We start from the raw sequence: 7,983 nt of genomic DNA on the forward strand, positions 1-7,983 counted from the left end.
CTTGTAGTCTCTAAAAAATTTCTAGTGAATAATTCACTCCTCGGAAGGAGTGAATAAAATTTCACTCAATTAAGAGTGACTTTCACTAGTTGTCGAGTGAATTTCACTCTTGTAACGAGTGAAATTTGTGTGAAACCCATTCGCCGAGTGAATTCCGAGTGAAAATTAAGCCGAGTGAATTCCGAGTGAATACATAATCAAACGCATTTGGCTAGGCCAATAAAAATTGAGAATTCCCCTGTCATGTGTTTACTCTAAGCCAATCACCAGCCGCAATTAATTTCCCCTGGCTTGGGCGCGGGCAGGTTTACCTGAAGAGCGACGCGTCGCCTGTGCGTGGACTGTGTGCAATTGCGTGCTGTGTGCTACCTGTGCGTGTATTATGCATAGGATCACAGATTTACGTGCGTGTAAGTGCAATCGTGAGAATCTGAGCCTGGATGTCGTGATGGACGGGAGAAAATGTCTGTCTTCAAATTGAGTGGGGCGGAGATATTATTCACATTTTTGAAGGTAAGCAAACCATAGATCGATCTAATTATACCTCTCCGTAAACGACCGTAAGTAAGTTACCGGTACCTTTAGGGTTCTATACGAATAACCCCGGGCCCGTACTGGCGCTCCTTCGAACAATTAATGTACAATGGTTTGTACACAGGTAGCTATATGGGGCTGGTCATACCATAGAACACCTTACGAACAGCTAGAATCCGAGGCCGAAACTCAGCTGATGGTACATGCTAGGTGTTGGGATCTAATAATACGTTGAGTCTTAAGACAACACTTTAATTGTACACGTTGGGATCTAGGGCTTGAACTATAAAAAAAAAAAAAAATGAGTGATTAATGAAACGTTGGTCGTTAGTCATTGAATTGACATTTGTAAGCATATCATCACACAGAGATTACTGTGGTCGAGTGTAGAGATCGAACTTATACTATAGGGTCCTAACTGTTACTAAGCTGTGCTAATCAATACATTAGAAACGCCTAGCGCCACACACGTACTCTACATTGCTATTGTTGAGTTGACAGCCGAATCACTGACACTGGTCTGTGTTGCCAGATGAGATGGTGATCTCATCTCGATCAGTACGGTAAAAAAGAATGGTGAAATTTGGTGATTTATGATTATTGTTCATTATACACTGTATGTAGTAAAAAGGACTTTTATTTGCCGCTACATTTGAGCATCCAAACAGCTGGGAGAATACCACATACACTAGCTCCCACGTCATGTGTCGTGATCATCTACTGTACTGTACACAATTAGGTAAGAAGTATGATGCGTGTACTGTTCGTGTTAAGTGTTGGTCCACTGGACGATCACACTTCTAGCTGAAGATCAGCGTGCTCACACATCATGGAGATCGATCCCCTTGTAGCAGACGATGACTGGTACTATTTTCAACATTGTTTTTATGAAAGTTACAGGTGACCTTAGGTATTGAAATTTGGCAGAGATCATCTTTGGGTCTTTAATTCTAACATTAAATATGCTGATGTAGCTAAAAAAGTAATTAGGCCTACTAGTTTTTGTATTGGTGCTCACTTAGTATTTGTGTGGACAAAACAACTGCATATTGTCTTGTGGAAATGAGTTCTAAATCCATTTCTGAACCTTGTGTTTTCATACTTTCCTCCAGATAAGGACGTAGACATGGCAGCTCTTCGGGAGTGATGGTGATTTAAAGGAACTCGGTGTAGGGGTCATCATTTGGAGAACAGACAGATATTGATAGCTGTACAGTCTCTGTCACACGAAGAGGGTGCAGATCACCAGATTGCAAAGTACCAGATGTGGTCATACAACGACTAGCCATTGAATTCAGGGTTGACGAATGCTGGAAACACCGGGCCAACATCAGCGAAGGAGCCTCTGAGATATGGACTTCCATTGCATTAACCCTGCTGTAAGCTATTCTGTTGTTTTCTACAATGATTAATGAAGGGAGACTAGTTTGAAATTGATTTATATTTATTTTACATTCTAGAGTCTTAGTAATTACATAAGAGGCTACATCAAGAGACTGAATGCTTGGTTGGTTTTATTTTGTTTGAAGAAGTGATTTTCAGGATACTTCATGGAGCAGTTTTGGAACTGTCTAGCTTCCCTCTGACAGTAAATGTCTTGACAGGTTAGTACTTGTATTTAAGAAAAATGTGTACCGTGTACTTGCCGTATCGACAGAAGTGAAAACCATGTTATGGTCAGTCTTGAGTTGTGTAAGTAGAGCTGTTGCTTATGTCAAACATGTATGTTTAAAATGATTTTGCTCTTCAAGTTTATAATGTAAACTGGAGGAACCTACTGTCCTCATGCCATTTGTATCACCGGTATTCATAAAACCATTAAATTTTACTTATATGCCCAGGAATTCAACACACACATCACTTCAAGGGGGAAGAGACACTTCAAAAGCAGAGGGAAGGAGTTCTGACTGTTCCGAGGAGACATCTGCACATCCAGATCATTGCAGCATATTTGTTGTTGAAAATGGAAGCAGAAAACTGTATACAGCGTAAGTTCAATTATTTAAAATATTATTAATCATATATTATTATTATAATTTGAAAATTGGTCTGGAATACCAGTTTCCCATTGTCATGTCTTGTACTGCAATGTACATTTCCATCCAATATATAACCATGTAATTTGCCTGTTCATTTGCAATGTACATTTCCATCCAATAATAACCATGTAATTTGCCTGTTCATTTGTTTGTTTGTTTTTTGGTCTTCTCAAGTATAGAGAAAAGCAGACTAAAATTTGCCCCCCCAAAAAAAAAAAAAAAAAAAAAAAAGGGGGGGGGAAAGAAAGTAGAAGGGGACTGGTAAGTATAACATTGATAATGAAGTGATGGTTATAGATTTAAAATAAAGACTGGTATACTTGTATGAAACATGTAACAGAGTGTACGTACAAGACTCCACGCTGACTTATTTTCGTGGTAGCCCCATCGGGCCACATGTTATTGATTTGATAATAGTCCTAATACTTATGATTTAATCATCGCAATGATTAATAAGAAAGTGGGAGTTGATGTGCCATGAAGTTCAATGGATAATCACATCTTGTATAAATTTTTCTACTAACTGTGCACATTCACACTTAACCTATCTGCATTAAATTTTCATATGTATTAACTGATATCTGGCTCAAGTAGCAATAAATGTACTTGAAACAGTGGTACTGAATAGCAATAGAAATTAATGCCAAGAAAAAAAAAAAACATAAAAATAGTTCAGCCCCTTAAAAGATTAAAATGAGGGCCAAATTTTTTATGCTTGCGTCGTAGAATATGATTAACATTTTTCTTGCTTTCTTTTTAAATTCAGATACCAAGTAGTGAGCAAAGGATGTTGTAGGCAAGGTAGTTGCGATGCAGTACCCCACTTTGTGAGACACCACACAAGTGCAAAAGGACATGAAAGTTTATACTCGTAAGTTTATGTGATCTACAACTTTTTTTAGCCCTCTTTAACAGAAAGATGAAGTGACATAAATGGTATCTTATTCATCTAGCTTGCAAAAACTTCAACATTTTCAACTTTTCTCAAGACCTAGTGGACAGAATTAAGCACCAAAATGAGGAGTTGATCATCCTTGTTTAGTTAGAGGGCAAGGACCCAAAGTTTTCAGATTATGGGCATGACCCCCCCCCCCAAAAAAAAAAAAAAATAGCCTTTACAGGGAAATTGCATCTATTTCTTAATTAACTCATTGTGCAAATATACAGGCAATGTGGGGATTGTGATGTACCTTCTCATAGATGTCTAATAAAGTTGTGTGCAGATTGGCCTGATTCCATGACTTAGGTTCGATGAATGTTAACCTCAACGTAACGTTCCAACATGCCAGTTGCGCCGTTCATTTATAATAAATCTATTCTCGTTTTCTTCCATAAGAATGCCACTACATGTATTTCTACTGCTATCAGATCGTCATCAGTTATAGTCAACTCTGTGCCAAAGTCTAATTTGTTGAGACTCAACAAAAAGCTTTGACTTACAATGTATTCTTATATTTCAGGAGTATACCTGTATGGCAAGGATCATGGATTCATTGAGTATCGTTTGAAGACCTTGAGGAGCTATGACACCACACATCACCTCAGGCAGAGAGAGAGAGAGAGAGTAGTTGCAGCTCCCATCAAGCCCCTGACCGAGCACCATTCCAACGTTAGATTAGAAGCCCAATGAGAAGAGACAGCTACCATCGGTGTATAGGTCTAAATACCCTTGCTTTTTCCTCTTTGAGATACAGCATATGCTCCTCTGACGTTGGAACTTACATTCTTGTTGAAGAGTCAGCCTCATCAGGCTCAGCGGTAGTTTAGCATGAAGCTGTTACCAGGATGTACTGCAGCACTTCAACATTAAAAGTAGAACAGGGCTCGCCGATGAGAAGAGTTTGGTGCATAGAATGTGTGATTGTTCATACTTTAAATTGTTGATTGTTGTATATACTAGTAACTGAAAATAGTTTTGACTTATGTAGTAAAAAAAAATCTCCTCTTCATGGCCACAAGTTAATCGATACATTCATCTGTGAGGTGTTCCAAGCATATCAAAGAATGTTTGGCCACTCACAGCTTGGCATTCCGCATGATACGAATCTGGCTGCGCTCATGATTAAGCACCCCCTTCTCTCCAGGCAATTCTGACTTGCTTTAATAAAACCTTATCATGGTCTAATATTCAAGAGAGAAAACTGTTGACAGACACTCGTATGTAATTTTTTTTTTCTTTCCCTCATTTTTTATTTTTTTATTTTTTTTTTTTTGGGGGGGGGAATGCTACAAATACATGTAGCAGCTAAATAGTAGAATCTTCCAATGGTCATCCATGCTCTTGGGATGAAGATCATGTCTCCATGTTGTGATTAAGTTACCACATACCTTTGTCACCCCTTTGATTAGCATTGATGCAGTACAATATGCATGTGCTCAAATTTATTCCATCCATCTTCTTTGGAGTAGGGGGAAAAATCTTTAAAAAAATAAAACAAAATTGATGGGAATCATTGATTCCTAGGATTACGGACCCAGAGTTATTTTGTACATTTTCACCTTTATGTAATTGATGTACTGTACTTTGAAAAACTTGTGGGTAGAAGCTCAATTGGTTCAACTTCTTTTTCCACGAAACATCTGCAGCCCATCATTAGAGTAGATGGAGTTAAATAGATTAGTTCACTAATGTGCCAAGTCAAACTTATGGATAATTCTTCCCTTGATCTCGTAACAAATTATTAAGATAACCTGCAACTGACAATCATATTTTGATATAGAGTGTTAGCAGTGATGTCACAATTGCCCACCATAAGGCGCGTTCACATAGAAGTATACTATTTGGGTATTTGGGGCTCGTTTTCGAGGGCACGCGAATAGCTTGAATCGAACGATAGGATTTCCTAACACCGGTTCACATAAGAGGGCACTATTTCAATGTACCGAATAGCATAGAATAGTATAGCAAAGTGGGAATCGAGCTTGTTCGATTTTCTTGCAGCGTATACCGTCTCTCGTTTATGAAATAATGACAATTTTGGTCTGGATTTGCCCTTTAGCAAAAATAAGCATCTAGACTGACATTCTGATGCAGTTTAGAAAATTGGTTAATAAGATTTGCTGGGATGTAGGAGGAAGAAATCCTCACTGCATGGGATGGCGAGTTGACGGTGCGGGTGATGGTGTACTGGGTGCCCGAATAGCGAATAGCGAATAGCGAATACGTATACTTCTATGTGAACGCAGCCTAATGAAGTCAATTGCCTAAACCGACTAGAAATCAAGACTGCATACAAAAGCTGCAGCAATGCTTACTTCAGGGAAACCTAAGGCAAAAGAACACCTTTGTTAGAGAGGCATGCATGAATGAATATTGATTGTCTTTGCTATGGAAGCCACCATTATGGTGGCCAACATGACGTCACATGAAATCACTCTATAAGAAATTCAGTTTGCATGCATTAGTTGTTGCTACATCTGGCAATACTCGGAAGGATTACAAGTGTTCAATATTGTACAATGATGCCTTATTTAGGTGAAGAAGATCAATGATATGATACATGTTGCGTCAACTGTATTGATTGCAATTCTTTTTCCATAAATTGTAGGCCCGGTTGAGGGGGGGGGGGGGGGGCTACGAGCCCTCCTCCCCTTTGACATTCCATGCCAAATTTCATGAAGGCATGATTATTTTGGGGGGCTATTGATTGTAATCAATAACATAAATATTTTCATGCTGGACGTGTTGCTGACAAATTTCATTGAAAAGACAATGAAAAACAAAAAGTAAGAAACAAAGAAATACATGAGTAAATAGAAAAAAATAGATACTTCAGAATTTTTTGATGGCACAGTTTTTTCTCTTTCATTTGCTATGGACACTAGAAAGAATATTTACACAAAAAACAAGAAATGTGCCTTTTTGGAACTTTATTTATGGCAAATGGTCTGATTTCATGTTCAAATTAGCATAATTTAGCCAAGTGACTTTTTTTATTGTTGAAAATCAACATTACCGTTTTATAGATTATGTCACAGGCAAATTGTGTGTGGATTTTGTAATGATCGCACGGTTGATGGCCGAGGTCTGGGGGTTCCAGGGAGGCCCCCCTCTGGCTCTATCATCTACATAAATACCCCACCTAAAGCCTACTTAAAGTCAAGACCATGCTTCTCTGATCGAGTATGTTTAGGTATTTGTACAATGTACTTGTAGAGCATCACTGTGTTACATGACAGAGGATCCAAACTTGATTAACCATGCAGTATTGAAAATTTCTGTATTTTTGTCAATTTTTCGAAGCAATCACAATTCCTACTACATGTGTAATTGTTTTTGTATTATAATATAGATAATGGCGACTATACTTTGCAAGTCTTTTGTAGCTTATCATTGAACATGCAATAATTATATTCACTTGTAGTCAAAAATTAAACATGTTCAGGAAGGGTACTTGTAAAATTTTTTACTTTTGCACAAACTTTATGAATTTGGCATATTTTCGGGGAAATGTGTGATGTTAATATTTGAAGAGTTTGTTCGCAAAAACCGATATGTCCATTTTTGAAGATTTTGAAGTACGGTCTCTGTCATAAAGTACAAAATAATACCTTTTAGTTGTTGCAGTTGAAGTTTAGATATTTCAAGAGGTATATTCCTTTTTTTTTTTTAATTTCAGGTGATCCAGTGGATATCACACATTTATTTATTATAAGAGAATCAGCTCATTAAAAAAAAAAAAAAAAACATAACATGCGTAGCATTTAGTACATTATCTTCTTATATTCCTCTCAATGCTACTTAAAGAATAAATTAATAAGAAAGAATGAAACAACAGCCATTTGGATTACTAGCTTATATTTATTCAGTTTCATGTATTGATCCAGCTCGGATAGGAATTACTTTCAAAACTGGAACACAAAGTTGGCAATGCACTGGGCTACCAGTGGTGGATCGTTGGCTTCTAAATACATGCATTAATATTAACAAATATCTATATTATGAACGTTGCTTGCTGTTTTTGTTTGTATTAGTTTGATTGGTATTCATTATTCTAAAAATGACTCCAGACCACCTAGATTATTCCCAAATTCATCACCATATTGTCACTTTTTCTTCCAGGGTTGAATAACTAGTGCACTGAGTGCTGTGATCAATGGTGATAGAGATGTGTGCTCATGTAGAGTGTAATTCCGTTTGGGATTGAAAAAAGATTGAAAAAGGATTGAAAAAAGAGTGAAAAACCTCCGGAGTTAAAGAAGAGTGAATACAATAGGAGTGAATTGAGAGTGAGAAAGGAGTGAAAAACGACTGACAAAAGAGTGAAATACGTCAGGAGTGAATTTAGAGTGAGAAAGGAGTGAACATCCCACCAAAAACATTTCCGTCTTTTTTCACTCTCTTTTGGAGTGAAATTTCTGTTCACTCGAAATTCACTCCACTTCTAGTGATCCTTGACGTCACTACCAA

At 37.5% G+C, this 7,983-nt stretch overlaps 1 long non-coding RNA gene across 1 annotated transcript; it reads left to right on the forward strand.

The window, feature by feature from the left end:
* The first annotated feature begins 349 nt into the window (after window positions 1-349).
* On the forward strand, window positions 350-2,470 carry LOC140235698 (uncharacterized). Its single transcript, XR_011901711.1, has 3 exons — window positions 350-513; window positions 1,647-1,913; window positions 2,376-2,470. It is a non-coding gene; the product is annotated as an uncharacterized lncRNA (long non-coding RNA).
* Window positions 2,471-7,983: the final 5,513 nt, after the last annotated feature.

Source organism: Diadema setosum, chromosome 12 (assembly GCF_964275005.1).
Source record: "Diadema setosum chromosome 12, eeDiaSeto1, whole genome shotgun sequence".
Taxonomy (NCBI): domain Eukaryota; kingdom Metazoa; phylum Echinodermata; class Echinoidea; order Diadematoida; family Diadematidae; genus Diadema; species Diadema setosum.